General features: G+C 35.1%; 1 pseudogene; it reads left to right on the forward strand.

Moving 5' to 3' along the window:
* Window positions 1-77: 77 nt before the first annotated feature.
* On the forward strand, window positions 78-1,657 carry LOC147282339 (polygalacturonase inhibitor-like; annotated as a pseudogene).
* Window positions 1,658-7,731: the final 6,074 nt, after the last annotated feature.

Raw genomic sequence — 7,731 nt, forward strand, 5'->3', positions numbered from 1 at the left:
CCACCATGCATACTTTACTTCACCCTATTATACTTGTAAATCTGACACTTGTCTGAAAACTCAAAACCCAAAACACCATGGACCTGAGGCTCTCCATCATCCTCTACTTGACCCTATTCTTCTCCACCATCCTCTACTTGACCCGATTCTTCTCCACCATCCTAAACCCAACTCTTTCTGAGTTGTTCAACCCCAAAGACAAGAAAGTCCTCATGCAGATCAAGAGAGCCTTCAACAACCCCTACCACTTGGCCTCATGGGACCCAAACACTGACTGCTGTCACTGGTACTGTGTCACCTGTGACTCCACCACAAAACGCATCAACTCCCTCACCATCTTCGCCGGTGAGCTCTCCGGCCAAATCCCAGCCCAACTGGGGGGACTTGCCCTATATATCTTGAAAACCTAGAGTTCCACAAGCTCCCCAATCTCTATGGCCCAATCCAACCCTCCATGGCCAAGCTCAAAAGCCTCAAGTTCCTCCAAATCAGTAACACCAACATATCAGGCTCTGTCCTTGACTTCCTCAGCCTCCTCAAGAACCTCACTTTCCTCGACCTCTCCTTCAACAACCTCACAGGCTCTATTCCCAGCTCGCTTTCTCAGCTACCCAATTTGTACACGCTTCGTCTAGACCGCAACAAGCTCATAGGTCACATCCCATACTCATTCGGACAATTCATTGGCAAGGTTTCAGGCCTCTACCTCTCCCACAACCAGCTAGCTCTCAGGAAAAATACCAACCTCATTCGCCAAAATGGACTTGAGTGTCATAGACTTGTCGCGGAACAAGCTTGAAGGCGACGCGTCTGTGGTATTCGGGTTGAACAAGACGACCGAGATTGTGAAACTGTCAAGGAACTTGTTGGAATTTGATCTGTCAAAGGTGAAGTTTCCGAAGAGCTTGACTTGGTTGGACATAAACCATAACAGAATCAAAGGGAGTATTCCAGTGGAGATGAGGCAACTGGACTTGCAGTTCCTGAATGTGAGTTATAACAGGTTGTGTGGTCAGATTCCAGTGGGTGGGAAGTTGCAGAGGTTCGACTCAGGGCCGGCCCCGGAGGCTAGGCGGGCTGGGCGACCGCCTAGGGCCCAGGCAAGTATAGGACCTCATTTTGATCTACTAATTTTTAAGCCCACTAAAAAATAAAAAGTATTCTTTATTTGTTTTTTTGTGTGAACTCAATTTTTACTTATTTTCTTGTTTTTAAGCCCATATTTGAACTCCTCCTCCTTCAAATAAATGGGCCTCTCTTTTTAAAATAAAACGGCCCAATCTTTTTTTGTTATAAATGAGTCTTTTTCTTTAAAATAAGACTTATTATATCAAAGTAACATCTAACTTTTTTTCACTAGTTTTTTGTCATCTTTCTCATTCTCGTCTCTTTTTATATCTTTTCTCTCTTTTTCTTTTTTGCTCTTGTTTTTTTTGCTAAATTATTTTTTATTTATCAAAAAATTTATTAGAGATATTAATAAAAGATTGTTTGGGTAGTAAATTTTTGTCCAACAATTTTTTTTATTTATACAAAAGGCTTCAACTTTTATTTTCGCCTGGGGCCTCCTAGTTTCTTGGACCGGCCTTGGTTCGACTACTCCACATATGTCCATAACCGCTGCTTGTGCGGTGCTCTACTTGGGACCTGCAAGTAATACATATGGAGGCTACAAAAAATTACATGTAGAACCGATCTAACGGTCATCTGTATAACCAATTCAATGTGTAAGGGTATCGGTATAACCAATTCAACGTGTAAAAGCATTATTGAACGATGTGTTTATATTAGTAGGGTATATATTAATAATATTCACTCATATTATAACATATAGATTAATTATACTACGTGTCAATATATAATTTCTCCAAGACTGCAGCTTTGTATGTGTACCTCAGTACAAAGAAATGATTAAGATTTTCTTTTGCATTTTGCCATTATACATTGTTTATAGTATATATGTCCCTAATCTCTAAAAACCAGCATAATAGAACAAAACAATAGGCCAAGCACTATGAAAAAAAAAAAAAAAAAAAGAGCATTAAAATTTAAAACCAATCAGGGCCAATAATTTTGCTAGTTATAAACATTTTCTTTTTGTAATGAAATTCTGACTTCTGTAAACGAAAAACAAAAAACAAAAAACAAAACACAAAGCTATTTTCACTATCCTAAATTGCTGAGTTGATCACCTTATTTTTAAAATAAAAAAATTCAATTTTATTTATCGGGTTATTTGACACTTGTCTGTCGAAATATTTGTAGTTATTCGGCACCTAACTACTGAACATTGGCAGAGTTTTCGGTAAGTAACTATTGAATGAAAATGAAAAAGGCATTCGGCAGTATTCTACCGAACATTATCATTATATTCGGCCGTAAGCTGCCGAATTCTTTAGTATATTTTGGTGACATGCTGCCGAATGAGTTTGGGTGATTTTATAATTTTTTACAATAAAAGATAAAATAAGAAAAAATTATCCAAAATATATTTGGATGGTCAACTCAGCAACGAAAGTGGTCAGAATAGCTTCTGCCAAAGCAAAAACATTAGGGCCCGTCTGGTAATGTTTTACAAAACAATTTTCTAAAAACTGTATTGTAAAATGAAAATGACAAATTAAATTTTGCATTATCAAAATATGAAAAGGCATCTGGTAGCATAATTGAAAAACAATTATATAAAACAAAAATAATGAAAACACATTTGATATTAACCAATTATTACAACCAAATAATTATATTTACAAAAAATATTAATTATAAATTATTACTAACCAATTTCATAAAATATGTAATTAAAAAAGAGATAAGTTTCATAAAACCCAACCCACCTCGGCCGACGCGACTACCTTGGAGGTGGAAGAGTTGTTGGTGGTCGTATTATTAATGGAGACAGACTGCAAGCACTTATGATCTAGTTGAACTGATGTATTTTTTCTATGTAAGAGTTGTTAAGGCTCGTGAACTTCCTGTCATGGATGTTACGGGGAGTCTTGATCAGTTTATTGAAGCGAGAATTGGAAACTATAGAGAGATTACAAAGTATATATTTTGAGAGATAGGTAGAGAGAGAGAGGAATAGATGAGAGATGAAGAAAGATGAGTGAGGTGGGCAGCGGCGGGGGGTAGGGCTGCCTCCGGAAGTGGGTCTGGCTAGGTGGGAAGGAAGTGCAAATCACGTGTTTTTTCAGTTGTATATATATTTTTTATTTGTATCCGTATTCTCTATATTTTCTAAATTCACTCAAAACATCATTTAGTCGTTTTCTGAATTTACACTATAAACTAGAAATTATATTTTGTGTTTTTCAAAAACTGTTTTCTCAATACGACAATCAAACGCATTTTTGTCATTTTTCGAATTTATAAAATGTAAAACTATTTTGTAAAGTGTTATGAAATGCACCCTAAAGCTTTTTGGACATTTTGGGCTTTAACTGGGCTTTATTTTTTGTAAAGAAAATTATCAGTTCTACAGGCCTAATGATCTTTTGGGCTCAAGTGTAAAAAAGCCGAATATGTGTAATGGGAGTTTTAGGTATAGCCCCGGCCAGTTGCTTTTCCCACTCCTTAAACTTTTCTCTTAATAAAAATCCTATTGAAAGCTGGAAACAAAAGAAGCATTGATGAGCATTTACGTTCCTAGCTATACCGAATATTACCATCTTTAAGTCCCCCATTCCTACAAACAACTGAACAAGCAAATAAAGCTAAGCATACCCAGCCTGAAAATGATCTTTTTTCAGTTTTTTTTTTTTTTTTCGATTATTACAGGGATGAACTTAACCCGGAACATGAACCATAAAAAAAATATATATATCGATTAAACTGATACAAAAATACCAGCTACAATACCTATTATCCAAAGAGGAATGCTCCAAAAAAAGGTTTAAAAAATCATGTGCAGGTTCAGGAACACACTTGGTCTCCGTGAGGTGGACGGCTATGTGAGATCTGGAGAGGCAGAAGAGCAATTGAATTGCTTTTCAAAGTCCTCACCATTCGCTAAGACCCACCCCACAAATCAGATAAAGATTAAAGAGAAAGCCCCCGTTTTTGTCTTGTTCAACATTGTCTTCTTGTAGTTGTAACCACAATGTTATGCGGCTATTTGAGACCTCTCCACTTACCATTCTCAATTCATGTTTCTCGTCACTTTCACCATTATGACAGAATACAGCCTAAAATGTTCCACCTTCTCGGATTTATCTTTTTCACCAACTTTATTATTTATTATTCTTATTTTATAAAGTAAATTTATGATGAAAATCATTTATTTTTTAGATCTAACTATTAAGATCATATATGTAAAAATCAACCAAAACAGAAATTGTTTAATTATGTAATTGAAATCAAATAAACAAACGATTTTGGTAATAGTTTGATTTACCGTTTGTTTGTTTGATAATGCTTATATGACAAAATGATTTCTGATATAGTTGATTTTTTACACAGATGATTTTCAAATAATTATCTAAAAAATGAACAGTTTCGATCATAAAAATATATTGTGGAATGAAAATAATAAATGGGAAGGTTAGTAAAAAAAAAAGTGGATTGAAGAAAGTAGATAGCATTCTCCAAACTTTTAAATATGTTTGCAATAGCTATAATTTAATTAATTATTATTTACATGTGAAGTTGGATTTATTACAAAAATTAACTATAGTTAACTTTTGTAACACATGAAAAATAATGCACGTACCTAATTAGATTTAGGGGGGTGTCCCCAACTTAGATTTCATTGAATTTTAAAAATCCAATGAAATCTAGGTGTCCCTAACTTAGATTTTAATAGATTCCAATGAAATTTAGGTGTTCCAAACTCAGAATTTAATGGATTCCAATGAAATCTAAGTGTCTTAAAAAAGTCATGGATTTCATTAAGGAAGTGAATTTGAATGGATTTGAATGAATTTGAATGCATTTTTTACACATAACAAATTCCATGAGAATTTCACCCAATTCTTTTGAATTTTGATGGACTCTATGAATTTTAAAATCCATTAAACTCCTTTAAAATCTGAGTTGGGGACACCCCTTAGAGTGGTAATACACTACTATATATGATTAATAGTGGTGCGAATTGTTCTCAAATTTTTCTTGCTTTGTAAAATCACAATTTTGAATCGATTCCAAGTTCCAACCAATCAAACCATATTCCCATGGATTTTGGATTTGGTTTTCTTTTCTTCTCCTATTTTTTCAATTAACCTTCCCCAAATTGCAGTGCAAGGTGGAGCAACCCAGATTTTGAAACTAAGCAAAGGCCTTGAGCGAATAGGAGATAGATTTATCCTCATTCTGGCTATTAAACTAACAAATATATACTTGGCCAAAAAAAAAAACCTACAAATATATATTACTACATGTTTGACTGGAAATAGGAGAGCAAAGCACAAAGCATGTTACTCTTTTGATATCCATTAAATGTGGCCATGAGGCCTTCTAAGCTATCCAAAGATTCGGTCATTATATACACCATTGCAAAAATCACATAAACTTTGACTTATCAGCACATGCAATACATATAAATCTGACACTTCCTTGAATGGTATTCCAAATCCAAAACCCAAAACAACATGGACCTCAAGCTCTCCACCATCCTCTGCTTCACACTATTCTTGAATGGATTCCAAGTTCTAACCAATAAAACCATATTTCCATGGATTTCAGATTTTGTTTCCTTTTTTTCTCTTATTTTTTCAATTTTACCTTCCCCAAATAGCAGTGCAAAGGAGAGCAACCCAGATTTTGAAAGTAAGCAAAGGCCTTAAGCGAAAAGGAGATAACATTTATCCTCATTCTAGCCATTAAACTAACAAATATATTATCATGGCCAAAAAAAAAACTAACAAATATATTACATGTTTGACTGGACTACTTTTTTAATATCCATTATATATCCATAATAAGGCCTTTCTGAGCTGTCCAAAGCTTCCGTCACTATTTGCATCATCACAACATCACATACACTTTGACTTATGAGCACATAAAAGTTCCAACCAATAAAACCATATTTCCATGGATTTCAGATTTTGTTTCCTTTTTTTTCTCTTATTTTTTCAATGGTACTTAGGGGTGGGTGGGTGCGGTGCGGTTTAGCCCAATTTACCTCCGGAATCGTGCGCCGCGCCGGACGTTCTTATATGGTGCGATTCAATGCTAAAAACTAGAAAGGGAGGAGAAAAACCAAACCAAACCAAACCAAATCGTTCAAAGTGCAGTGCGGTTCTCCAATACGGTTCTAAATTTAATGAGTTATTATTCATATTGGCACTTTTGGGCTTCAACTTTGTTTTTTTAAGCTGAAGCCCAATTATTTTAATGATGCAACCCCAACCTAATTAACAAGTTTTGGCAAAAAAAAAAAAAAAAAACAAGTTTATAAGTTGATTCAATAAATTAACCAAAAGGAAAAGTAAGTAATTCCATTTAGAAGTTGGAATATATGATCATCCCGTATTTCACATTGAGAGGTTTGAGATAGTTGTGTTTCCAGAGCTCCTCAATTAGGTTTATTGAAAATGTACTAGCTCAAAAAAAAAAAAAAAAGTAGTATGTCATCAGTCATCACAGCTGGATATATTTGAATGATGCAACAGGACAACCCTGTATGGGACAAAGGGCAGGATTATGATGATATGACGATGATGATGATTTGAAATGATGCAACAGTTTATAATTTTTTTTTTTTTTTTAAATCAGAACCTAATCACAATACAAAAACCCATGGATACTGCATGAAATCCCCCCCCCCCCCCCCCCCCCCCCCCCCTCCTCTCTCTCTAAATATACAAGAAAGTACGTATAGGAGGACAAAGTATCTTCATAAACAAGCTGAGAACAATGTTCCTCAACACTACCCAACCAAAGAAAAGCTAAATTTATTTCCAAACCAATAATAAATTTTCCAGAAATTACATACTTTTTTGGTGGTAGCAATTACATGCTTTTGAGAGAAAGAAACCAAGTATATCACACAGCTATAGTGATCAATGATCAATCAATCTTTCAATACAAAGAAGAAGATGGAGTTTCAAATATGGTTTCCCAAAACCAGAAAACACTTTATACTTGATATTAGACTGCTCAAGAATAATACACAAGTAGAGAACAAAGTCCCATACTCCCATTTGAAATGTACCCCCAAAACATTGAAGATGGAAATTTTAAAATAAATAAATGATATCAAAAGCTCAAATTTTCTATAAATTAATTTCAATGCTCGGTACATAAAACAACGTGCTAAGTTCACAAGCTCACCCAATTCGGCGACTGCCGTACCTTCAAACCCTCGAGTTCCAGGAGCTCTCCAACTCTCTGGGCCTCTGGCCCAATCCAAACCTCCATTGCGAAGCTCAAAAGCCTCAAGAACCTCACTTTCATCGACCTCTCCTTCATCAAATACATTTCATGTATGTTTCTTCGACACCAAACATGCATCAGTGTGGTGTTGGATTTCAGAGCCTCACTGATTCTGTCATTGTTATAAAATTTTGCTCCCGCGTTTCAAGTCATTCTCAGGTTCAGCCTCAGCTCATTATCTGGGCCGTCTAGGCTACCTCTAAGGCTCTAATTGCTGGGCCTGCATGTTCTAAAAGGATTTATTGTTTGATTTCTAAACTTCACAAATTCTATTTTTTTTCCTAAATTTTTCTAACTATTCCCCTCAACTTTTTTTTGTCAACTATACCCCTCAACTTAGAAAAAATAAAAATAAAACCA

Source organism: Dryas octopetala, chromosome 6 (assembly GCF_963921425.1).
Source record: "Dryas octopetala chromosome 6, drDryOcto1.1, whole genome shotgun sequence".
Taxonomy (NCBI): Eukaryota; Viridiplantae; Streptophyta; class Magnoliopsida; order Rosales; family Rosaceae; genus Dryas; species Dryas octopetala.